Here is a 27612-nt window from a genome sequence, read left to right as displayed (position 1 = left end):
GTTTCGGGACGTCTTTGTTCTGATCTCCGCTTCTGCGGTTCCTTGAATTGTTAATCGATTTCTTTTTCACGGAATTATACGTTATAAATGATGCGTTATACACAGTCGTGTGTCCAAGAATTATTTCTACGTTGCAGCTGCTGGCGTTGTCACCTAAACTGGTTTCGTTTTAAAAATGAGATAATTAAAAAAAAAAAGTTTTCCGTCCTCTGAGAATTTAATAGATTTTTTTTTTTTTTTATTGATGGTGCGTTTTAATCATTCTCATTCTTGTTATTTCTGAAGTCATACAGGTGGTTTCTCGCTGTAATCATACAAAATAACATTGTTCTGGTAATTTTATATAAAAATTTATCCAATTTAAGTAAAATTCTGTTTTTTTATGCGTCTTATTTTGTTTAAGCTTTGTCGAATTAATTTGTCAAGGACCAACGTTTTTATTCATCAATCTTTTTCGTCTGTAGGAAAAAGAAATATTATTCAGTTAACTGAAAAAGAAAATAATTTATTGGTGTAATTTTCGGAATTCTGCGAAGTTATGGAGGCCTCGTGCTTTACTACAAAATTTTATTAATCAAAAGCCGTGATAGATATGTGGACTTGAATGCACTGTCTGTATAGAAACACCTTATTTGCATAATGAAAAATCCCCGTACTAACTTGCATTGTATACAAGATTGTCATTTTGACCAAAGGTCCTGCTCTGTACTTGATGCATTCACATACATAATTGTACATAAGTGCATATCACCTTTCATTCAATTCCAGAAGAATGGAACTGATTTTTCCTAAGGAGCACTTGTAATGGCGTTACGTATTGACTACATTGTTTTCTTATTGGTGTCATGAAATGGCATAAATATCAAAGCTTTCTCTTGTGAACTGGCAAGTTTCACTTAGCTTTTTTTTTTTTTGCCATTTTGACATTCCTTTCCATGCCCTTTGAGTATATAGACATAACTATAAGTTAAGTTTATATTAGTTTTACCAGACCACTGAGCTGATTAGCAGCTCTCCTAGGAGCTGGCGAAGGATTAGACTTATTTTACGTGGCTAGAACCATTTGGTTACCTAGCAACTGGACCTACAACATTGTGGAATCGAACCACATTATACCGAAAATGAATTTCTATCACCAGAAATAAACTCCTCTAATTCTTCACTAGCCGGCCGGAGACTCGAACTCGGGCCTAGCGAGTGCTAGGCGACAACTCTACCGACTCGTCCAACGGAGAACTATAGCTGACAGTATGATTTGATTGATTGGTTTATGGGGATTAGAATATAAATCCAATCACTGAGACACTTTCAACCATTCAGCGCAGGAGGTAGTGAAAAGAGGGAGTTAGAGTGGCTGGACAGCAAGCTGGAAGAAAGGAAGTGGAAAGGAGGTAAGAGTAAAAGGCTGATAAGTGGGTTCAGCTAGGGGGGCCGATGAGACGCTGCAAACAACCTTTAGTAATTCCTACAGTGCGCCATGGAGCGGCACTGATGGCACTAACCCCCCTACGGGTATAACTAACAGTTAAACGAGGGATTCGTGCTTTTTGTGGCCAACAGTTTGACCTCGAACCTAGGGTTCTTCAGTACAAAGAACGTCAACCACCCTTCCAACTAGAAAACCAGTTTTTCCAGCATTCAGAGTTCAACCTGATCTATTTCTCTAGATTCCAGTCTACCCGATGCTTATAAAAAGCATAAATCTCTCATTTTATTGTCAGTCATAATTTGCATATGTCAGATAAGTAATTTAAAACTGCCGTGCACAGAGTTATACATGTAGTCACGTGCAGGTGATTCTACTCTCGACATAACATCCGGGATCTTTTTTATTTTTTAGATGTATTTGTTAAACGAGTAAAATACGCGCCGAAGCTTCTTCGGCGCCATCGAGTTTTCTGCACAGCCACTAGAGCGTATAATCAAGGCCGCTGAAAACAGATCTATCTTTCGGTGGTCTCGGTATAATACTGTTTGAGCCGCGGCCCATGAAACTTTAACAACGACCCGGTGCAGGTGGCCTGTCATACTATATCGTTGCCAGAAGCACGGTTAAGGCCACATTTAACCTTAAATCAAATAAAAACTACTGAGGCTAGAGGGCTGCAATTTGGCAAGTTTGATGATTGGTGGGTGGATGATCAACATACCAATTTGCAGCCCTCTAGCCTCAGTAGTTTTTAAGATCAGAGGGCGGACAGAAAAAGTGCGAACAGAAAAAAGTTCGGGCACAATAAAGTGCGGACGGACAGACAAAGCCGGCACAATTGTTTTATTTTACAGAAAGCAAAAATGAATATTAGCGTTTACCATATTTTCCCCACGTGAGTAATTATGAATGCCATGGGTAAAGGGTATCCTATTTGACTATTTTCCTTGAGTTCCACTTTAAAAAGGAATTCCAGTAGGCACATTTAATACTTGCTCTCCAAGAACTAGTTAGACGGCAAAGGTTTATCAGAAATTTCAAATGACAATTAGATGGAGATAACCTCATGAGCTGCCTACGAGAGGCTAAGGTTTTTAACAAGATACTTGCGTAGGGGAGTAGTGCCATCAGTGCACCTCATGCGGTGCACCGTAGGCATTACTTGAGGTTCTTTGCTAAATCCCTTCCCTTGGCCCCTAGCTGCAACCCTTTCATTCCTTTACTGTACCTCCTTTTTCATATTTTCTTTCTTCCATCTTACTTTCCACCCTATCCTAACAAGTGATTCATAGTGCAACTGCGAGGTTTTCCTCCTGTTACACCTTTCAAACCTTTTTACTGTCAATTTTCGTTTCAGCGCTGAATAACCACGTAGGTCCCAGTGCTTGGCCTTTGGCCTAAATTCTGATATATTTATTCTAATATATAAATTTTAATATACTTATTTATTTATTTATTGCATATATTTTATGAGGGGAAGTGGCCGTAAAAGGCGCTGAATAATCCAGATAGGTTCCAGCGCTTGGCCTTACGGCCCAAAGCTCATCAATCGGTCAGTTCAAGAAATAGCGCACGCTATTCTTCTCCTCTGCTAAGGCGGTAAGTCCTCAAAAGTCCGGTTCATTTTTATATCAAGCTTTAGTTGGATATATGTATAGATTTGTATTTATTATTGCTCGCCATACACTTTTTCCTTTAGAGGGCGTCTTGCCTTCGTGAGGTATTAGCTTTCAGTTTACAGCAAGTTGTATTTATTAAAATATGATGCAAAATCATACAAAACAGAGGAAAAAATGTCACATTCTCCTTATTACTCCCTTCATATTTCCCTCCACTTCCTTCTATTCATATTAATTCATATTTTCCCTTAATTCCTCTTCTTCTTCTCCCAATATTACCTTTCTTCCTCAAGTTGTCATTTCCAGCCTGGAAAGTAATGAAACCGAGTGACAATATTTCTTGGTAATCTCAAAACAGAGAACTTAAGATTTAATATTCAGACAATAAAAACGGAAGAATAATTCGGTAATTAAATCATTAAAGGAAAATTTGATTGCTTTTTCCGACGACAGATTTTTTTTTTCACCGTCATTTCCGTAGCCTTAAAAAGGTAGTCAGGAGAAAGTTGGACTCTCTCTCTCTCTCTCTCTCTCTCTCTCCGCAACCTTCCATATCAAAAAGGAGAAATTGCCTCTCTCTCTCCTCTCCCTCCCCACACCCTGTCATATCAAAAAGGAGAAATTGCCTCTCTCTCTCCCCACACCCTATCATATCAAAAAGGAGAAATTGCCTCTCTCTCTCTCTCTCTCTCTCTCTCTCTCTCTCTCTCTCTCTCTCTTCCCTTCCATACCTTCCAAAAGAGAAGTGTCCCCCTCTCTCTCTCTCTCTCTCTCTCTCTCTCTCCTCGTCTCTCTCTCTCTCTCTCTCTCTCTCTCTCCACAACCTTCCGTCTCTCTCTCTCTCTCTCTCTCTCTCTCTCTCTCTCTCTCTCTCTCCACAACCTTCCGTATCAAAAAGGAGAAGTTGCCTCTCTCTCTCTCTCTCTCTCTCTCTCTCTCTCTCTCTCTCTCTCTCTCTCTCTCTCACCCCCCTATAACCTTCCATATCAAAAAGGAGAAATTGCCTCAACACCGTCGACTTCTTGTCATGGGGTGAATCGAGTTATTAACTGCTAAAGGTTCATTGTCATCTACCGTTTCTTTTGTTCGTTTCTTTTGGGATGTTATTAACTGTGAAAGGTTCGTGTAACTCGCTTTGTTTAATTTCGATTTTTATTTTATTTTTATTTATTTTTTTTTAGAAATCTCAGCGTAATAAATTGTCCATTTTCTTGACACTGATTATATGCGTTGCCAGAATAAGTTGATTGTAACTTTCTTTGATTTCGATTTGCTTTCGAATTTTTTTTTTTTGAAACTCATTTGCATAATTTTTAATTTACTGCCATCATCATGTCACTGATGATAACACCATTACCCGAGTGCGTAGAGAAAGCGTAAGGTCGACGGAGGTTCGCAAATTGTCACATTAATGGGTAGATATAAGATTTTATTTTTATCGCAACGAGGAAGACGCTTTTAAGCGATGTAGATCGTTGTCAGTGTGTGTGTGTGTGTGCGTGTAGCAATTGCACGTGTTCCGAATGTTGGTAATTACCCGATGACTGTAATTGGAAGCAATTACCCACAGGTGTTGATAACTGGCTTCAGGTGGGTTTGGTTAATACGCAAATGAATTTCGATATTCCGTTCGTTATATATAAGGTAGAGCTTTTGGACTTCTTTAACAATGATGGTATTAGTAATAATACAATTTATGTTAGCAGTAGTTGATGTTCTTAACAGAGGCTGTAGTAGCATTACTAGCATTGCATAAGTATTTGTGATAATATTAGCTGACGGTGGCAATTCTCAGTTAGCTGTTATTTAGGCCAGTAATGGTTATGATGAAATGATCACAGTGGTACTTATCATCATCATCATATTTTGATGATCATATTTTGATGAGCCACCAGTAAAATCTTCTGCTTTGTTTGGTCTTGTGATGTTACTCTAGGGAACAATAGGCTTATTATCCGCATTCTTCTGTATAAACTTCAATTTGAAAATGAATAAAATGAATTCGTAATAACTGGATTGTGTTTCGTAGAGAATCCTTGTTTTGTTTATTCCATTTATTATTATTATTATTATTATTATTATTATTATTATTATTATTATTCAGTTTCGTATGCTTAATGGGTCCCGCGAGGAGTTTTCATAGTAGTAATTCATGCAACAGTGCCTGCAATTAATTATTATTATTATTATTATTATTATTAATATTATTATTATTCAGAAGATGAACCCTATTCATATGGAACAAGTCTGCAGGGACCACTGACTTGAATTCAAGCTTCCAAATGATGTAGTGTCCGCCTGGAAGAAATTACGGAAAATAATAGAAAACAATGAAAGAAGGGATGAATATTAAAAAAGAATATATAATAACTTAGTAATTAAATAGATAAGAATGTAAATAAAAGATTAGAGTACAAAGAGAATTGTTTTAGGGTAGCAATACACTGCATTTTCGTCTGAACTTTTGAGGTTCTAATTGCACAACGTAATAATCAAGATATTAATTTTCTCATTGCACAATAGGAGAGAAGGAATCCTTTGATTCACAGGACATGTAAATAGCTATGCAGAATTGCGTTCCTCTCCTGCTAGTTCATTACGGATCGTGTTGCTGTGTTTAATCACAGCCAATATCACTTTCAGAGACCCCAATGTTTAATTACGTTCTGCCGTGAATCAGCACGACTATACTGCATAGCTCTAATTACTTTTTAATGTCAGTTTAATTATGTCGAGTGTTCAGATATTGTGATGCATGCATCTGTTGGCCATCTTGTGGTAACATTCTCTCTCTCTCTCTCTCTCTCTCTCTCTCTCTCTCTCTCTCTCTTCTCTCTCTCTCTCTCTCTCTCTCTCTCTCTCTCTCTCTCTCTCTCTCTCTCTCTCTCTCCCCAAGTCAATGGCCCTTTGGTGAGCTCGTTCCATATGAATAAGGTTCGTCTTCTGAATAATAATAATAATAATAATAATAATAATAATAATAATAATAATAATAATAATAATAATAAATTCTCACTCATATTTCCATATCTGTTTCTACTATTTTAGGATTTAGTGTGACGCTTGATTGTAGGATGATAATAATAATAATAATAATAATAATACTCTCATGTTTTCGCATCTGCTTCTAATAATAATAATAGTAATAATACTTTCATATTTCCGTATCTGTTTCTACCATGTTAGGGTTTGCTGTGATGCTTGATTATAAGATACAAGATTCGAATTTTTTTTTTTCAGATGCTAAAAAAATTGTTTGGGAACGATGACCTTTATGCTCTTCGTGTTTTTATTTAAGTTGCGAAGGGTCATGAGTTAATTGAACGGATCTGAATATGTTTTATGACTTTTTGATTAGATTAATTATTATCGATGTAGTCATTCGATGAACCAATGGTGTACTGTTTGTATATTGGAAATAAGGAGTATGTATGTGTATATATATATTATATATATATATATATATATATATATATATATATATATATATATATATATATTATATCTCATACTATATGATTTCCGATTTCTAACTTCACAGGCTGGATGGCTAACAAGCCAATGAAGAAATCAGTTGTATTACATGTCTTGTACAAGAAACACAGTCGCCTTTTTCGTGAGCAGTAAATTTGAAAGTCCTATTCTTTTCTCTGGAATAGTTGTTCTCAGAATCAGCAATAAAAGTTACCAATGGAAATAAAGGGATGTTTCTCTCCGGTGTTCGTGCAACTTTTCGCGCCTACATATTCATGGATACTTTGTAATAACGGCCGAGTTCTTCACGAAGGAATTGCAAACAGTATCGGTGGGTTTACGACTTTCCTTTCAATTCGCTTAGTAATGCATCTATTGGAAATGCTGATTTGTTGATTTGTTCGCGTTAGTTTTGCCTTTTCAGTTTTCGGAAGTCGAGAATTGGTCAGTTGCAGTTTTTGGAAGTCGAGAATTGATCAGTTTTAGTTTTTGGATGTCGAAAATTGATCTATTTCAGTTTGGAAGTCGGAAATTAATAGCTTCAAAAACTTTTGAAAGTCGAAAATTGACCAGTTACAGTTTTTGGAAGTCGAAAATTGACCAGTTAAAGTTTTTGGAAGTCGAAAATTGACCAGTTTCAGTTTTTGGAAGTCGAAAATTGACCAGTTTCAGTTTTTGGAAGTCGAAAATTGATCTATTTCAGTTTTTGGAAGTCGAAAATTGATTTGTTTCAGTTTTTGAAAGTCGAGAATTGGTCAGTTTCAGTTTTTGGAAGTCGAAAATTGACCAGTTACAGTTTTTGGAAGTCGAAAATTGACCAGTTTCAGCTTTCGGAAGTCGAAAATTGATCTGTTTCAGTTCTTGGAAGTCGAAAATTGATCAGTAACAGTTTTTGGAAGTCGCAGATTGACCTATTTCAGTTCTTGGTTGTCAAAAATTGCCCAGTTTCAGTTTTTAGAAGTCGAAAATTTATCTATTTCAGTTCATGGAACTCAAAATTGACCAGTTTCAGTTTTTGGAGGTCGAAAATTGATCAGTTTTCCCGTCAGTTATGTTAATTAGTCAAGAACATTTCTAATCTGAATTTAGGCAATTATATAAAACAGCATTTATCGTCTTTTTTGTATATAACAGACTGAATGGAACCTACCTGATAATTTTTTCAGTTGGCTGAAAAACAGAGGCTCTTGAGTGAGGACATTGACATGCTCTATGATTTTATAATTTTTTCACTTAACTAACATCACCCATTGCACTTATATTGGATATCAGGACATTCGGTAATATGTACATATTTGATAAAATCTGCTCCTTTAAATGTCGCTTCAGGATCAGGAACTTTTTAAAGGATAGGTAGCATTACAGTTTGGGTCTTGGTTCGGGAACCGTTGTCCCAACCAATTTTGGCCGATTAGTTTCTGGTCCATAAACCGTTCTGGAACCGGTTTACCAACAAATTTTGGTCGATTGATTTCTGGTCCATAAACCGTTCTAGAACCGGTTTGCCAACAAATTTTGGTCGGTTAATTTATGGTCCATAAACCGTTCTGGAACTGGTTTACCAACAAATTTCGGTAAATTTCTGGCCTCTAGACCGTTCTGATCTACCTACCCTCCACCCACACACCCCCAAAATAAGTTGACGCCTCACTTAATGAAGGGTATATAGTAGTAGCTAAGCTTTTGGGTATCTCAATCAGCTTCGTTTTTACCTGATAGAATCATTCGTTTTTCTTGTCAATCCGGTCTATTGTATCTTTTGGGGCGAACCGCATATTTTTCAAATTTTTCACTTTGATCTCATTGGACAATTTATTGTAAGGGCATTAGACTGCCCGTTGCATTTACAGGTGCATGATATAAAAAAAAGTAGGCAAGAAAAAAATTAAGGAAAGGAAAGCAATGTACAATTTAAAAATTTGATGTGGGTTAGGATACGCCAATGTGAAAAATCAGGAATAGCAAAGTCACCCAATGAGAAAAGTCAGGAATGGTAAAATCTGGCACTGTTAAAAATCAGGAATAGCAAGATATGCCAATGTGAAAAATCATGAAAAATCAGGAATAGAGAGAGATGCCAATGTGAAAAATCAAGAATGGCAAGATATGCCAACGTGAAAAATAAGGAATAGAGAGATATGCCAATGTGACAAATCAGGAATAGCAAGATATCCCAATGTGAAAAATCAGGAATCTCAAGATATGCCAATGTGAAAAATTACGAATGGCAAGATATGCCAACGCTAAAAATCAGGAATAGAGAGATATGCCAATGTGACAAATCAGGAATGGCAAGATAATACCAATGTGAAAAATCAGGAATAGCAAGATGCACCAAAGAGAAAAATCAGGAATAGCAAGATATAACAATGTGAAAAATCAGAAATAGCAAGATACACCAAAGAGAAAAATCAGGGATAGCAAGATATGCTAATTTGAAAAATCAGGAATGACAAGATATGCCAACCTGAAAAATCAGGAATAGAAAGATATGCCAATTTGAAAAATCAGGAATGGCAAGATATGCCGACGTGAAAAATCAGGAATAGAAAGATATCCCAAATTGACAAATCAGGAATAGAGAGAGATGCCAATGTGACAAATCAGGAATAGCAAGATATGCCAGTGTAAAAAATCAGGAATATCAAGATATGCCAATGTGAAAAATCACAAATAGCAAGATATATGATACCATGTAAAAAAAAAGAATCAGGAATAGCGAGATATGCCAATGCCGAGATGTGCCAACGTGAAAAATCAGGAATATCAAGATATGCCAATTCGAAAAGTCAGGAATGGCAAAATATGCCAATGAGAAAAATCAGGAGCTGGGAGGTGTGGACCTTTCCCACGAGTTCATCAATCACGACAAACCAGTTGACTTCAGGTGAAGAAATGAGGGGGAGGAGTGAAACGACACGACCGAACAGGGCCAATCAGAGACACCCCAAATTCGGAAGTTACAAAAACGCCAAGCGGAGCTTCTGTTGGGCATGACTCCCTGGTTAACTGGTCTTCCTCTTCCATCACGATTTCGGCAGAAGGGAATCGAATTGGGATAAGTAGGGGCAGTCGATTTGTGATGGTATATTTTTTTTTTATGGGTTCTCCAATTTTTTTTTTTAATTCAGCTTTTTTTGTCAGTACAGAGAATTAGAATGTAAAGACTGAGGTAAATTTAATGATAGTGTGTGTGTGTGTGTGTGTGTGTGTGTGTGTATACTTGCATGTGCGCGCGTGAGAGAGTGAGGAATGAATGGAAATTACTGACGTCAATTGTCTCGAACATTTATTTACTTGCTCTCTCTCTCTCTCTCTCTCTCTCTCTCTCTCTCTCTCTCTCTCTCTCTCTCTCTCTCACATACACACACACACACACACATTACCATTTTGTCTCAATTTACCTTCCCTGTTTCGAAAATTTCATTCATATTTACTTTTCCATCTCTTTATGTTAACTGAATTGATTGGAACTACATGAATTTAGTTCCAATGAATTCAGTAAACATAAAGAAATGGGAAAGTAAATATGAATGAAATTATAGAAACAGGGAAGGTAAAGATTGAGACAAAGAGGTAAAATATATGTAAAATGTGAGAGAGAGAGAGAGAGAGAGAGAGAGAGAGAGAGAGAGAGAGAGATGAATTTCCCCTTTGGGACTGAAATAACCTTGACAACCAAACTGAAAATGGCTCCTGTTTGTATACAACATATGTAGGTTGGGGAGGGGGAAGCGCAACCTGACCCCAGAGTACGAACAACATATTTATGAAGTGTTTGATAAACCTGAAGCCGGCGAAGGGAAGGGGACGAGACGAAAGAGGAAGAGATGGTTAATGGTGATGATGAATGTGAACATCGATGGAAAAGGGGGGGGAATCATAATTTGCGCAACGGCCATTCCCATGTCTACGACGGTTCGTTCCTGGTGGTTATTATTATTATTATTATTATTATTATTATTATTATTATTATTATTATTATTATTATTATTATATCTTGTCCACAATAATATTCAGTGGTGAATTATTGTTGATTTTATAAAAAAAAAAACATCAACAATTCATCGCTGAATATTATTGTGGACTTGATATACAGCATATCCCGTTCTCAATCTGGAGGAGAAAGACCTATAATTATTATTATTATTGTTATTATTATTATTATTATTATTATTATTATTATTATTATTATTATTATTATTATTATTATTCAGAAGATGAACCCTAATTCATACTGAACAAGCCCACAGGGGCCATTGACCTGAAATTCAAGCTTCCAAAGAATTTGGTGTTCATTATTATTATTATTATTATTATTATTATTATTATTATTATTATTATTATTATTATTATTATTATTATTCAGAAGATGAACCCTTATTCATATTGAACAACCCACAGGGGCCATTGACTTAAAATTCAAGCTTCCAAAGAATATGGTGTTCGTTTGGAAGAAGTAGCAGAAGAGAAATGGTAAATAGAGAAAGAGGAGATCAGTTATGGGAAGGCTTAAAGAGAATACTTATCTAACCCGTCAATCATACTTTGACTTGCCGTTGTCTGCCTGTAAATATTTTGTTGCCATTGCATGGAGTTTTTTTCAGATTTTTATTTTAGCTTCTGCTGATAAGAGACAGATTTCAACTTGTTTAGCTTTTAAAACTATAAGTTCCCTTGCGTAAACTGTCGTATAACTATGAATGGAAAATTATCGTTTCATAATTTTTTATATATTTCCAGATCCGTTAGTATACCTCCCTATGCAAAAAAATTGATTTTACACTTGGACAGAATCATATTAAAAGGTTAGCTTTATCTACATATTCCATAGAGTTTAGAACCATCACTGAATCTTGCAAGGTTTATATCGTTTCGAAATATTCATTGCAAGTGTGGGTAGCCTTAAATAAAGATGTATGAAATCCGTAATATCAACACTGAAATAAAATCAGTTTGATTGCAAAAAGGAGTAGCATCGTAGCCGTGATTTAAATTTGGTGTTCAATATAATTTGTTTCATAAATAAAGATGATTTTCCTATACGACAGAATAGTTACACATTAATGATCATCGCTTAAAGTGCTTTAACAGAAAATAGCAAAGTGATTCAAGTCAACTAGTTTTATTTCAGCAAACTTGCTTGTAAATCCTGCAATGTAATACTTAGTCAGGTTTTACAGAACTCTGGAGAAGAATCATTTTGCGATACAAAGAGCAAACAGCCTTAACGATGACCGAAAGTTGTGCTTAATAAAGCAGTAATTAATGATATTACTCATGAGAGCAATACTGCAGTTAGTTGCTGTTTCCCAGGACAAAATAAGATAAAGTTAACTTAGGAGAACAGATTCACATATTGCAGTCGGTAGGGTATAAGACACTGTAGGCATTACTAAAGGTTCTTTGCAGTGTCCCCTCGGCCCCTAGCTGCAACCCCTTTCATTCCTTTTACTATACCTCCGTCCATATAGCTTTCCTCTTGCTATCCACCCTCTCCTAAAAATTATTTCAAAGTGCAACTGCGAGGTCTTCCTCCCGTTTCGCGTTTCAAACCTATCTACTCTCAGTTTCCTTTCCAGCGCTGAATGACCTCATAGGTCCTAGCGCTTGGCCTGTGGCCTAAACTCTATATTCCATTCCATTCCTATAAGACCAAAAGTTGTAGGCAGATGATCGTTCAGTTGTAAGAAGCGACATTGACATTTAATATACAAAGCTCCCCTTTCCCTGATAAATGTGACTTTGCTGCTGTTAGAGTTTTTGTTTAATTCTAAGCTTCCTCCTTTTGTAATGAGATTTTGTTCAGTTGTGAGCTTTCACCTTTTGTAGAGTTTTTTTTTTATTATATTTTAAGCTTTCAGCTTCTTTTGTAAACAGTTTTCTTAGATTTTAAGCTTTCACCTTCTTTTGTAATTTTTTTTTTTATTTTGAGTTTTCACCTTCTTTCGTAAAGAGTTTTTTTTTTATTTTAAGCTTTCGTCTTTGTAAATAGTTTTTTTTAAATTAATTTTAAGCTTCTGCTTTCTCTTGTTAAAGAGTTTTTTTTTTATTTTAAGCTTTCACCTTCTTTTGTAAATTTTTTTTTATTTAATTATAACCTTTCGCTTTCTTTTGTAAAGAGTTTTTTTTTTATTTTAAGCTTTCATCGTCTTTTGTAAAGAGTTTTTTACATTTAATTTTAAGCTTTCACCTTTTGTAAAGAGTTTTTTTTTATTTTAAGCTTTCTCCTTCTTTTGTGATGCCTTTGAATTAGTGCATTTTCTCAATCTTGTGGCATCTTATTTAGTCTTTTCGAGTTAAATAAAATTAAAGATATGAATAACATTTGAATAACATTTAAGCAGTCACTGTTAAAATGAAGAGGACTAGATTAACAAACGAATTAAAGGCGCGTCTGGTATTTTTGGGGTTGGTCGATAGGACGTTGGTTAATAATTATAAGTAATTAATTGATCAACCTGAGACCTTAGTTTAGTTTGTTAAAAGTGGCTGAATTATTTATTTATTCACTCGCTTATTTAGTTATTTTTTTATTTTATTTTATTTTATTTTATTTATCCTTTTGGTCGGATTTGATGATGGTGTTGGCGTTGTGGATTCTCTTGATTTTTGGTGTGGTCCTCCCAAATTTGCAGTGCCATTTTCCAATTGCAAAAGCCCGAGGCAAATCATTTTTATGCAAGGAAAACGCATGAAGAAAATGTATATATATATATACCATTTTCCAATATGTATAAATATATATATATATATATATATATATATATAATATATATATATATATATTATATATAATATATATATATATTATATATATATATATATATATATTATATATATATATATATATATATTATATATATATATATATATATATTAAAAAGCCGTTATATATTATATATATATATATTATATATATATATATATATAGGCAAATCATTTTTATTTATATATATATATATATGAATATTTAAAATGTATATATACATATATAAAATATATATATATATTTATATATATATATATATTTATATATATATATATATTATATATATAATATATATAATATATATATAGTATATAGTTAATATATATATAGTATATATATATGTATATTATATATATATAATATATATATTAATATATATATATAATATATATATAATATATATATATTATATATATATATATATATATATTATATATATATATATATATATATATATATATATATATATATATATATATATATAATAATACAAACACACACACACACATATATATGATGTATATATACAGTATATATTTATATTTATACATATAATACAGTATACACACACACACACACAACTAGAGGAAGAGGGAGAGGGAATTTGTGAATATGGTAAACTCTGCATGATCATGTAAATTGCTTGCTTATGAATAGTCAGTGATACATAGACATATTTCAAGATGAATCAAATAAACATTTTTAGATAAAAGAATTTCTTGCTGAAACTATTGTAAAATGCACTGGGCCAAGAATGAAGTGATTATACCTGTCCTAATTTCAGGCTGATGAGTCAACTCCCATTTTTACTTTTCAGGTAAGTGTGACGATCGTTAGTGATGCCTACCTGTCACACTGACCTGTTGTCCACTTTCATCCAGGTGAGTTCGTTGCATAAAACGAGTTTCATTTGCAAATGCGCATGGCGATTAAGCCAAGTGAACGAGTATTGAGTTATGATCTTTCATATTAATGAAACACTGAGTTCTATTGCGCTCGTTGCTTGCGCCAGTTCCACATAAATTTTGGGAGTGTGTTTTGCAGCTCAATGTGCTTACGTTGGGTAGTTTACTTTTCATTTTAATAATTGCTTTTTAATGTTACAGTTAGTTTAGACGTTTCTGGTTTTTATTAGTTAGTTAAGTGGGTATAATATTTAAACATGACACTTGAATTTTCCTAACACTTTACCAAAGAAGGCACTATTTTTTTACGGGGATGAGAAGCCTACATAGAAAAGTGCATCTCTAATGTAGATTGATACAGAAATTTCTAGACTTGATTATGAAAATATCTTTCACTCATAATGATTGAACTCGATTTTAATATCCCAGGTTTATCGCTTAGATAATTATAAAATTATGCTAATCCAGATTCTAATACGATTAGATAAACTTAGAAAAAAATTGTTAATAATGCTCCATGGTATTGTCAGTTTCTGTATATCTATCCCTGTGTGTGTGTGTGTGTGTGTGTGAGAGAGAGGAGAGAGAGAGAGAGAGAGAGAGAGACTGGAACGCAATTGAGATGGGAAGGGGAGACAAAAAAAAAAAGAAGCTGTCATTAGCATATCGTGATTTAGTCATAAAGTGCCCTCCATTATTTGGGGCTAATGGTGGCTGATTTAGCCCGCCCTCGAAAAACCGATCTTTAAAGAGAGAGAGAGAGAGAGAGAGAGAGAGAAAAGTAATTGATGAGGAGCATCATTTGAAAGATCCGACCGAGACTATAAAACCATTAATTTCATCTTTTTTTTTGGGTTGGGGGGAAGAATTCACTGAGATAATGTCTTAAGCTTTGAACTATTTAAACTTGAATTATTTTATCAATTGATTTTTCCTCATTTATTTTACTGGATAATTGACATATTGCTTAAGTATTTTGAACGTGATTTATATTATGACTTAAAACCGTCAAGCAGTAATATAAAATATAAAATACTTCAAGTCGAAATTAATTTTCTGTACTAATTAAGTCATAATATAAATCAAGTTCAAAATACTTAAGCAATATGTCAGTTATCCAGTAAAATAAATTAGGAAAAATCAATTGATAAAATAATTCAAGTTTAAATAGTTCAAAGCTAAAGACTTGATTTGTAAAATGAATTTTAGTTAATATTGGAAACTAAGTATTTAGGATTTGATTAAGCCCTCTATATAACTGTTGTAATGATTATCAATGGGAAAACTCAACTCATATGCTATATTTAACAAGGTTCTCACAACGCTTATCATTAAATTTAGACTTCTTTTGATATTAACCGGAATGTTTATAATTCTGATATGTGAGAAAGCCGTTGTTATACTGAATAACTTTTTGCATTAGTCAAATTTTTAAAACTTGCTGATAAAGTTTATGCTTATACATAACAAAGGTTTCACGAGGATAACTTATTTTTGCCTTTTATCTCTCATTTTTACACGTATATGACATGTAAAGTTATTACGCGGTATACCTAGAGAATTTCAAGTGAAACCTGTATTCGTCGCTCTTGTCAAGTATAACCCGTTGTTTCTGTACGAGGGCTTAGAAAACACACACAGGATATTGGGCTGCTGGGTTGCACACCATTTAATCACAGTCTGTTATACGATAACAAATGTCTGTTAAATTGAACAGATATTTGAAGATTATGAAGTCCAAGCGAAGACGCAATGCATCGCTACCCTAATATTATTCTCCTTGCATTTTAACACATTTTTATCTATTTATTAATTCAATCTTTTTTTTTTATTTTTTAATAAGTGTGAGATCTCCTCTTTGTGTTTTTCCCTTTATATCCTCTTACTTCTTCCTAATCGAACACCAAATGTTCTTTGGAAGGAATGGAAGCTTGAATTTCCAGTCAGTGGCCCCTTTGGTGGGCTTGTTCCATATGAATAGGGTTCATCTTCTGAATAATAATAATAATAATTATAATAATAATAATAATAATAATAATAATAATAATAATAATAATAATAAGCCTCTTGTGTAAATAAAAAGAAATGATTGCACGTTTGTAATGCATTACTGTAAATGATGATAATAACTGATAATAATTCTTGTTTCCAACTTGTTTAATCTTCGCAGGATTTGGAAGTACAACCAAAATTGTGAGGGAGCTAGTCTCAACTATTATTATTATTATTATTATTATTATTATTATTATTATTATTATTATTCAGAAGGTCAACCCTATTCATATGGAACAAGCCCACCAAAAGGGCCACTGACTTGACATTCAAGCTTCTAAAGAATATTATGGTGTTCATTAGGAAGTAAGTAAGAGGAGGTAAAGGGGAATACAGAAAGAAGAGATCTCACTAATCGAAAAAAGGAAAAATAGATTAATAAATTGATAAACAGATCCAAAATGTATCAAAATGCAAGGGGAATAGTATTAGGGTAGTAACGCATTGCATCTTCGCTTGAAGTTTTGAAGTTCTCAAACAATATGTGACATAGATGGTCTTTCTATATTTTCTATATTTCTATATTTACATAGATAAGGATAATGTTTTGCCGTCTTGAGTGTCAGCCTCATCTCAATGTTTTTCTTTGACGGATATTGTCTTTTGATAGTAAAGGTAATTCGTATTTCGATCACTAGGAAGTCATCCTTCAGGGCCATCTCTTATACCCCATATTTTATTAGAGGACTTTCATTAAAGTTTTTAATAGCCTGCTCTTCGTGTTAATGGCTGATTTTTCTCTTAATATATATGAAGTGCGCATTTTATGAGGAATAATAATAATAATAATAATAATAATAATAATAATAATAATAATAATAATAATAATAATAATAATAATAATAATAATAATATATTTCAAAAGTTAAGGTTGCAGATTTACTCAAAACTGCTCAGTCTAAAAGCAAGTTAGAGAAGAATTAAGGGACCAACGTATTTGGCAATACATTTTGATTTCCAGGGGCTTAAGCCTCCATCTTGAATCAAGGCAAATTCTTCTAGAAGCGGAATGCTGACTGGGGCCCCGCCGGAATGAGACGCCCGGTCACCCACGCGCTTGCGCGCTCGCTCATACCCCACTTAAAGCACGCAGAACCGCAGACTGGGAAACGGCTGAACTGGAGGCTGAAATCTCAGCATTCCAGAGTCCTCCTCCTCTTCCTCCTCCTCCTCCTCCTCCTCTCAGGTTTTTTCTTTTTATTTTCTCTCCTTCTTTCTCTCACTCTTCTTCCTCCGGGGGCACCTGATAGGGGCCAACATACCTGTGGTAGTATAAGAGGGCCCAGCGTGACCTGCCTAATTGTGCCCCAGAGGGTAGTATTAGCTCGTGCCAAGGGCGGCTTGATGTTATTACTGCTGAAGGCCCAGCTAACACTTAGTTTAAAGGGCCAACTCACACTCACTCGAGGCTGAGGCAGGAGGAGGAGGAGGAGGAAGAGGAGTAGGAGGCGGAAAAAAAAAGAAGGAAGGGCCGTTGGCTATAGGGTGCCCAAACACATCTTCAAAAATGCCCGGAAGGACAGCGGTGGCATTCCGGACTTGAAAGATTTCAGAAAGGAGACGAAGCAGAGAAATTTTTGTTTTTGAAGTTGGACGGTGAACTGTGGAATACCTTTGGAAATTTAGGGGGTGCCTTGACAGGTACAATAGGGTACCAGTATAAGTATTATGTTCCATAGTTCTCAAGATTATTTTATATATATATATATATATATATATATATATATATATATATATATATATATATATATATATATATATATGTATAATATATAAACGTGTGCATATATACATACATATATACTTATAGATATACACACATATATATATATATATATATATATATATATATATATATATATATATATATATATATATATATATATATATATATATATATATATATATATAAACAGCTATTATTCTCAGTCGTTAATATGTGTCAGCATTTTCATATCTGTAAAATGTAATATCAGGATTTAAAACTGTGGCGTTACTTCTGTTGTTCATGAACGCCCGAGTTCTGTGGCCTTTCGTATTATGAAATTACCTAAATAAATGTATGAAAAGAGGCCTAGATAAATACGAGATAGGCCTGCTGTATGTTGGTCAGGCGAATTTGAACTTGATCCCACCACTAGGTTAGACAGGGTTAGGGTATGTGAAGTTAGGTTAATTCATTCATTTATAGTGTATGTGTTTTTTTAGATAACTGCTTCGAAGTGAATTTGCTTTCATCATATATTTATTTAGCGGTTCTCAACTTTTTTTTTTTTTTTTTGGCCTATGCACCCTTGCATCATATGTTAGAATGTCATTCCCTCCCCCAACCCCTTTCCAAAATAGTCTGTCTGAAAAGGTTCATTTCAAATAATATGCGACAAAATACTAACACAAACACACGAGCTAGCGGAGAGAAAGCCCACTGCGTTTTGTGTGGTCCTAGAGCCAGTTTGAGCCTGCCAATCTGTTGTCACAATGGCCCCCCTCCTGAAACTCTGAAATTCCGCATCCCCCCTAAGGGGGAATTCACCCCTGGTTGAGAACCACTGAGTTGGAGTTTTATATTTTTGTGAAAAAAAAAGTCAGGAAAATAATTTTCTTTTGTATTATAGCGTCGTTCTGATGAGCTTCTTTTAAACGCAGTCTTTGATAAAGCAGCAATTTTCGCCACTTGTGATTTGAGTTGCAGTGATGTCTTGCAAGTCACTGGAATCATTTGGCTGAGCAATAATTAGTCTTAAGCTTCCTCCTTGTTTTTCCTTACTTATGCTGCGAATAAGGAGCTGTGAATTTTGTTAGTTTTTTTTTAAGTTTTTATTTTTAAGCTCTGGATTTCTGTAAGGAATTTAAATTATGTATTACATGTTTTTGCAAGGATGTAATTAATTTTTTTTTTTTTTTTGTTCTTGGTCCGCTGTTCCGTTACTCTTTTGTTTTATTTATTTTTTTAAAATTTAGGTATCTTAATAGTTCTGAAATATGTTGCTGTATTTTTCTTTATGTTCTGCCTCATTAATTCCTATATTGCAACCAATATTTCTGTTACAACTTAGAGTTTTGTTATCTTTATGCATTGTATTTTACACATATCTACTTCTCGCTTTTGCTTTTTATCATTATTTTTCCTATTATCCGCTCACTAGTTTTGGTACCATTTTAGGAGTTACGGTGCAGTGAAGGAATACAATGGCTTATAGTGGCGCTATATAATTGAAAACTACTTAGAATATCTAGATATATTAATGCTAATCAAATGTTTGCTGAACTAAATGTAGCTGTTTGTCTTTGTGCAATATGAAACCTCATGTTTGAATTTCTTTGTAGAATAAAGAAATCAAATGAATCCATCATAAATGCATTAGTCAATCTTCTCATCAGCATCCGTGCAGACATTGGCTTCAAGAGCCCGTGCATAATAATTGACAGTGGGTAAATACCATGCAATACAAGAAGCATGTTAGACGATGGTATTTTAATTGGTAGGTGGCTTGTCAAATTGTAATTCTTGGAACTCCAATTTACTTTTTTGAACTCCATTTTGTTTTTTGAACTCCATTTTGGTTTTTTGAGCTCCATTTTGTTTTTTGAACTCCATTTTGTTTTTTTGAGCTCCATTTTGAGTTTTTTAACTCCATTTCGTTTTGTTTGCGTTTGCTATAGACCACTGAGTCTATTCACGTGTGTTTTAGAATGGGCGTCATACCCGGGGTCCATATGCTTTAGTTTTTTGTTTTGTCAGTCAGTTACGGCCGGTCAGCGCATGCGCCGTAGGGGACTCCAGATATGGAAGGCTAAGGTTTTTATACCTAGGAAAAACACAAATTACTTTAAAAAATTTGTCATTTCTTTACGGGTACAGAGTTGATCCCATTTGTAAATGTAAATAATTTTACAATTTCGTAACTTTGTCGCAATACTGAGCTTTTCAATCAGTTGTCATTTTACACATTGCACTTGACTTTTTCCATTTTGCAACTTGCACTGGAACTTGTAGGTTCTTAATTTGTCTTCTAGTTCTTATTGGTTGACAGCTTTCCGTTCCTCAACTTTCGTTAAGTTGAAAGCTTGGTATTTTATAATTTATTTCCTGAATTTGAAAGGTAACATTTTTAGAACTTTTTTTTGTGTGTTTTTGGCTGAAAGTTTTCGGTTCCATATCTCAGTCTTTGGTCTCCATTAGTAAAATGTTCAATTTTATACTTTTTTAACTTAAATGTGGAGGTTTTGTGCTTTTATTTTGGTGAACCGAGAGTTCACTGTTTCATGTTTCAATTTTTGGTTTTGTTTCAAGTCCGCTTTTAAATACTTTGATGTTCGTTGGTTGAAAGTTTGTAGCTGCATTTTCATTAGCTAAAAGTTTAAAATTCCATCTTTGTCTTTTCTACCTCTTATCGTTTGCATTTGTTAGATGTTTTTGTTCCTTCACACGTCTTTGATTTACTTTTCCTAAAAATTTCGTATTGTCGTATTTTGGTTTGTTCTGCTGCTCATTTGCTGAAGTTTTTCGGACTAATATATAACTATCCTAAATTTTTGGTATAGAGAAAGTGCTCTTAGTTTTTCCGTATGGATAATTTTCCGGCGAAAACTCACAAATCAAGATTTTACGCATTTTTGAGTGGGGATTTAGGATGTAACTTTATTAAAGTAAATTTCATACATATTAGCATAACGTATTTACTCCCCATAGGGGGGTAGTGCCGTCAGTGCACCTCACGGGGTGCACTGTAGGCATTACTTAAAGGTTCTTTGCAGCGTCCATTCGGTCCCTAGCTGCAAGCCATTTCATTCCTTTTACTGTACCTCCATTCGTATTGTTTTTCTTCCATCTTGCTATCCACCCTCTCCTAACAATTATCTCATATTGCAACTGCGAGGTTTTCCTCCTGTTACGCCTTTCAAACCTACCTACTGTCAATTTCCTTTCCAGCGTTAAATGACCTCACAGGTCCCAGCGCTTGGCCTTTGTCCTAAACTCTCTATTCCATTCCATAACCTATTTACTTCAACGCTTTGGAAAACATACGGAGGTTTTGATTATAGGGTGATTATGAAAAGTAGAGAATGGTAATTATTACACACTTAATTAGTGCCTTAAGGAAACTAACCGTAAGGTTCCTTTGTGTAGGGAGACTGTACTTTGTTGTTGTAAAGATGTTTACCTCCTGTAAATGATGTTATCCGTCATTTTTACATGAATTTACGGAACATTCTGCTTCAGGTATTTCTAAGGTAGTTTCTGTACTGGATATTTCGGTTCAGTGGTCAGTTAATTCTACAGCGAATTTGGCTTCTCAGAATTCTTTGAGTAAGGTGAATTTAGTAGGCTGAATTTCACCGTGTTTCCTGGCTGGGAATATTCTCTGTTAATGTGTTTATTATTCAAAATGAAATGTCTTTTTGGATGGTTCAATTACGGAAAAATTATATTTAATAACCTTAGCTTGGGTGACCTATGAAACTAGTTGCTGAATTTTGCATGTTTTTGTTTTACTTTTTTAAGGGTTGTCTGTGGGTCGACTTTTCTAGTTAATATTTTTTGTTACTCATTTTTTTCATATTTCCCTTTTTCCATTTTTTCCATTTTCCTTTTTTTCTGTTTCCTTTTTTCCTTTTCCATTTTTCCTCTTTTTCTTTTTTCCTTTTTTCCCTTTTGCCTTTTTTTCCTTTTTCATTTTTTCCTTTTTCCTTATTTCCTTTTTTCCTTTTTCCTCTTTTCCATTTTTCCATTTTTCCATTTTTCCTTTTTCTTTTTTTCCTTTTTCCTTTTTCCTTTTTTCCTTTTTCCTTTTTCCTTTTTTCCATTTTTCCTTATTTAATTTTTCTTTATTTCCTGTTTCTTTTTCCTTTGTCCGTATTTCCTTTTTTCCTTTTTTCCTTTGTCCGTATTTCCTTTTTTCCTGTTTTCCTTTGTCCGTATTTCCTTTTTTCCTTTTTTCTGTTTTTCCTTTTTCCTTTTTTCCTTTTTTTCCTGGAGGAAAATCCTCGCATACACACTTAACAAAACCTTCATTAATTAAGTAAGACCAAGTCACACCGACGTTGCTCAAGGACAAAAAAAAAAAATGATGACGTACGACAATTGGAAAATCCTCTCGGAAAGAAGAACGCCGAGGACGTCCAATTAAAATTCCTTAAGGAAATCTACATAAACCCACCCGTTAGGTCGAACGCCAATTAAGCTTTAGGCTCCTTCGGAGAGTTCCTGCGAGGAGATCCTGTGGGGACACCAAAGGTCAAGGCGTCCTCGGCGGAGATTCATCAGAGAGCAAGGTCACTGAGTGACCTTTTTGAACTCTCCGCAACAACAGCTTCTGGCTGTTGCTTTTTTTGGCTTTTTTTTTTACTATTCTTCTTCTTCCTTTTAAGAAGTGGTGTTTTTATTTCTCTCCTCCCTCACTTTTTTTCTCTCCAAGGCCCCTACCCTCCCCCTTCCAAAGCTCTCTCTCTCTCTCTCTCTCTCTCTCTCTCTCTCTCTCTCTCTCTCTCTCTCTCTCTCTCTCTCTCTCACCCCACTTTGTTCCCCCTCTCTCTCTCTCTCTCTCTCTCTCTCTCTCTCTCTCTCTCACCCTCTCTCTCTCTCTCTCTCTCTCTCACCCTCTCTCTCTCTCTCACCTCTCTCTCTCTCTCTCAAGAGTATAATAAGGAAGAAATCAAAAGAATAAAAAAAAAAAAGCGATTTTAAAAGCGAGGTAAAAGAGCCTTGGGACGAGAAGAATAATTTGGATTATAACGAACATCGAGAAGTGTGGGATGTACTTATATGACGAAGAAAAACTTGATAAGATAACAGCCAAACAAAAAAAAAAAAGAAAAGAAAAATAGAAAGATGAATAGAGCGGAGGAATGTAGCAACGCGTGATAAAGATCTAAAAAGAAAATCACCCTTGCTAAGAGCCTTTATCCGATCTTATCGGGATGCTCCCTTGCAAAGACACACACAGTAATTACCTGGAATTTCACTTCTGGTCGCCATTTCTTTTTATGTTTTTTTCTTATTTCTTCCCTCCTTCCTTTCTATTCGTCCTTCTGTTCCAAATTATTTATAGTTTTTTCTTTTTTATCCGTCATCTCATCTTCTTCACCCTCCTCGTTCTTTGTTTTTTAATTTTTTATTTTTCTCTGAAAAAAAGAGATTCTGTAGGTCTTAACCTGTATCTTTCTTTTTTTTAGTTTTCTGTAAAAGAAAACTACTGTGCCGGCTTTGTCTGTCCGTCCGCACCTTTTCTATCCGCCCTCAGATCTTAAAAACTGCTGAGGCTAGAGGGCTGCAAATTTGTATGTTGATCATCCACCCTCCAATCATCAAACATACCAAAATGCAGCCCTCAAGCCTCAGTGGTTCTTATTTAAGGTTAAAACTAGCCATAATCGTGCTTCTGGCAGTGATATAGGATAGGCCATCACCTTCCCGTGGTTAAAGTTTCATGGGCCGCGGCTCATACAGCATTAAACAGAGACCACTGAATGATAGAGCTGCTGTATTTTCGATGGCCTTGATTATATGCTCTAGCGGCTGTACAGAAAACTCGATTGCGTCGAAGAAACTTCGGGGCATTTTTTACTTGTTTTTTTTAGCGTCTACGTATCAGAGGATAATAGTAATGGTTTGAAATGTTTTACGACGTCAGCTGAAGGGAATTAGCTGTTATTTGTAATGCTCACGAAATCTTCCTTCTTATGTTGTGGACTCTCCCACGTTGTTGAGAAGTTTGTATTCTTTAATAATAATAATAATAATAATAATAATAATAATAATAATAATAATAATAATAATATAATAATAATAATAATAATAATGGAGAAACAAACCCATAGTTATGTACCTGCACAAAATAATAATAGTAATAATAATAATAATAATAATAATAATAATAATAATAATAATAATAATAATAATAATAATAATAATAATAATAATAATGTCAACTGGTGCGAGTTGTTTATCATTTATCATGGCATTGGAATAATTTTTGTAGGTGTGCTGTATACATATCCAGATTGTATTCCTTAATAATAATAATATTAATAATAATAATACTTATTCATGTTGTTAACGTAAATACTATACGCTCAGTAAGTAACTGTATGATTAAATAACCGTATAATCAGAAGGACAGCAACAGGGATGGATTAGAGAATTTGAGAGTAAACAGTAATTCTGTCAATGTTTTAACACGGGGAAAGAAGTCCTTAAAAATAACTGTACTAAATGAATGAATCAATTATTAACAACGCTAATGAACGTTACAAACGTCAGACTTAAAAAAAATTCCACTTAATTACAAAACTGTTCCGAAGCATGTAACCGATCATGTTCTCTACTTCTGGTTAAATCGAACCCAAGATTTTAGTTGATGAATCTATTGCTTTAGAGTGACGTAATGGATTTCATTTCTGCTCTGACAAATAAAATCATAGTCCCGGATTTGAATCATGGGTGGAGGGAGTGTCAAGAAAATGAATGTGCAATTTAGGAAGACTGTTTGTCGACAATTCTAAGTTTGCATAAAAGATAAAGTCTTAAGCTATAACCGTTTACTTTGTGCCTGAAAACGGCTGGTTAATATTGTTCCTTTTTTAACTGTCACTAAAGAAAAATTGAACATCGATGCATTACAGATACGGGCAACAAATTCTTGCTATCTTTACTCATATTCGTCTCATGAGTCGTAATCTGATTAAATTTAACAGACGATTTTCGAAAGGCACGTGTGCCTCCAAAGCAAGATTCTAATGAATGATATTCGCTGATATCAATACTGCAGTATCTACAAAATTTTCGAAATCGAGATATGCCATCTATTGGGCTCGTGAAACACTAATACACAAGTTACTGCAGTTTCAGAATGATTCTTCAATGCTTTACACGAGTATTTAGGGGGTCCCATTTGCAGTATCTGCAAAATCGGTAGTAAGGCAAGGGAGCATCTACCATTTTTCTCAGTTCTGTATTTTTTTGCAGACACTGCAGTTTTCCAGTTCAGGGCGGAATAGGCACATTTAAACAGAAAACCAAGTAATCATTTTTTTGAAGCTCACGCTCTCCTCAGTTTATATCACAGAAGCAACAATTATGAAAATTAAAAAAAAAATATGAATGTTAATGAAAATTCTTGCGGCTGCATTTAATGACTAAAGATTTCATTAGTTATAACTTGAAGTTTAAATTTTCTATCTCACTTTTTGGTGTCGGTTTTTTATGAACTTAAAAACTTGTATACTTATCATCCATATAAAATTGTTTTCTCCCCTTTTTTAAAATTTATTTCCGAAAAGGACAATGTAAATCCGAAAGAAGGAAATAATAAATCTTTAAAATTTCAGTTAAGTTTTAATCTACACGAGTGCACTGGGCGTGTGTGTGTATATATATATATATATATATATATATATATATATATATATATATATATAATATATATATATATATATATATATATATATAATATACATATATATATATATATATATATATATATATATATATATATAATACATATGTATATATATTATATATGTATATATTTAAAAGATATATATCATGTATATATATATATATACACACACATGCGTGTATGTATGTATATTTGTGAGGGTGCTTTGTCTTTAATGATAGGCACACACAAAGATCTTTGAATATTCATGCAAATATTATCAGGGTTCGTGAAAAAAGGTGGAGGAATAAATTTCCATTTTATACGAAATCTTTAGATCAAATAATTGCCGCTTTCACTGACCTCACAAGTCGGTTAAAATAAGTAATTAGAGAGAGAGAAAAAAAAAGAACCTGGTAACAGGATGCGCTACATGTTTTAGAGGAGGAGGAGGAGGAAGTGGGGAGGGGAGGGGGAGGGAGGGATGGAGGCGAGGATGGAGAAGAGAGAGGGTGTTGGGGGGGAGGGGTGGGGAGGGGGAGGCGTGTTTGGAGGTGGTTTGTGTGACCTCATAGCATGATTTAAGATAATTGGTGTGATAATTTGTGATCGAATTTTTGCAAGGTAGAAATCTTCAATGTTAACGTCTGCTAATGACAATTCGCTCGCTTCCTTCCTGGAGAAACGCGGTCGCCAGCGCAGAGTCTTGTATAGGGAATCTTAGGTAAAAATTTAATAGTGATTAATGTTAGCGAAAAGCGAACATATTTTGTATCCAAAGTAAAGATTGACTTGTGTTTATAATGCGAGTAAAGCGAACATATTTTATTTATAAAGTGAGGATTTTCTTGTGATTATAATGAGGGAAAAAGGGAATATATTTTATTTCCAAAGGAAAGATTGACTTGTGTTTCTACTGCGTGAAAAGCGAACATATTTTAGTTTTAAATGAAAAATTGACTTGTGATTATAATGAGCGAAAAAGCAAACATATTTTCTTTTTAAAATAAAGATTGCCTTGTGATTATAATGAGTAAAAAGCGAACATATTTTGTTTTTAAAGAATTGAATGTTCTTGGGTCAATTCTTCGTTGTGGTTCTAAGAGTATAAAGATAATAGTTGGTCCGTAATTTCTTAAGTTATGTCAGAGAGTCTGAATTAATTGCAGATCTGTTGAACAGAGAATTACCTTGGTAGCTTACGCGTTTCGTTATTTTCGAAACTATTATTATTATTATTATTATTATTATTATTATTATTATTCAGAAGATGAACCCTATTCCTATGGAACAAGCCCACAGGGACCATTGACTTGAAATGCAACCTTCCATAGAATATGCTGTTCATTACGAAGAAGTAATAGAAGGTAAAGGGAAATACAGAATGAAGAGATCTCATTTTTCCTAACCAGTTACACTGTTATAGAGCAATTTTAAAAAATTTGTATTTTTATATTTTACAGATATAGAAATATTGAAGAGAATTTTTTTTTTTTTTTTAGAAAATACTGAAACCGCATTTTTATATTTTCATGAAATAACTGCATCAAAATAAGTACTTTCCATGGTATGTTCTACGTTTAAAAAGTTATTTTTTTTTCTGAAAATATAGAAGCTGTCTTATCTTATCGGCGGGAAATTCAAGGACTTTGTTTATTTTAACTGATTGATTATGAAATTTAGGTCTTGAACGCCAAGCGCCGGAACCCATCAGGATTATTCAGCGCCGTAATGAAGGTGAAATATATAAATTAATAATATTATAACGTGATATAGACGGGGTAAATGTACAGAGTGAATATCCTGTTTTGTTTATATGCCAGTGATTCCCGGGTCGATGTATTTACTTGACACGGAGGAATTAAATGCAAATTACGAAGCTTAGGGAGGGACCTGAATTCAGAGAGAGAGAGAGAGAGAGAGAGAGAGAGAGAGAGTAAACTAAGATAGTAGGAAAAGAGTTAGGACTCTACCACGAAGG

At 34.1% G+C, this 27612-nt stretch overlaps 1 pseudogene; it reads left to right on the top strand.

Annotated features, from left to right (window-relative positions):
* Window positions 1-27612, top strand: part of LOC136836309 (uncharacterized) — a 372161-nt pseudogene that overhangs the window by 114286 nt on the left and 230263 nt on the right.

Source organism: Macrobrachium rosenbergii, chromosome 56 (assembly GCF_040412425.1).
Source record: "Macrobrachium rosenbergii isolate ZJJX-2024 chromosome 56, ASM4041242v1, whole genome shotgun sequence".
NCBI classification, from domain to species: Eukaryota; Metazoa; Arthropoda; class Malacostraca; order Decapoda; family Palaemonidae; genus Macrobrachium; species Macrobrachium rosenbergii.
The sequence above is the reverse complement of the archived record's forward strand: the minus strand, read 5'-3'. Positions and strand labels throughout refer to the sequence as shown.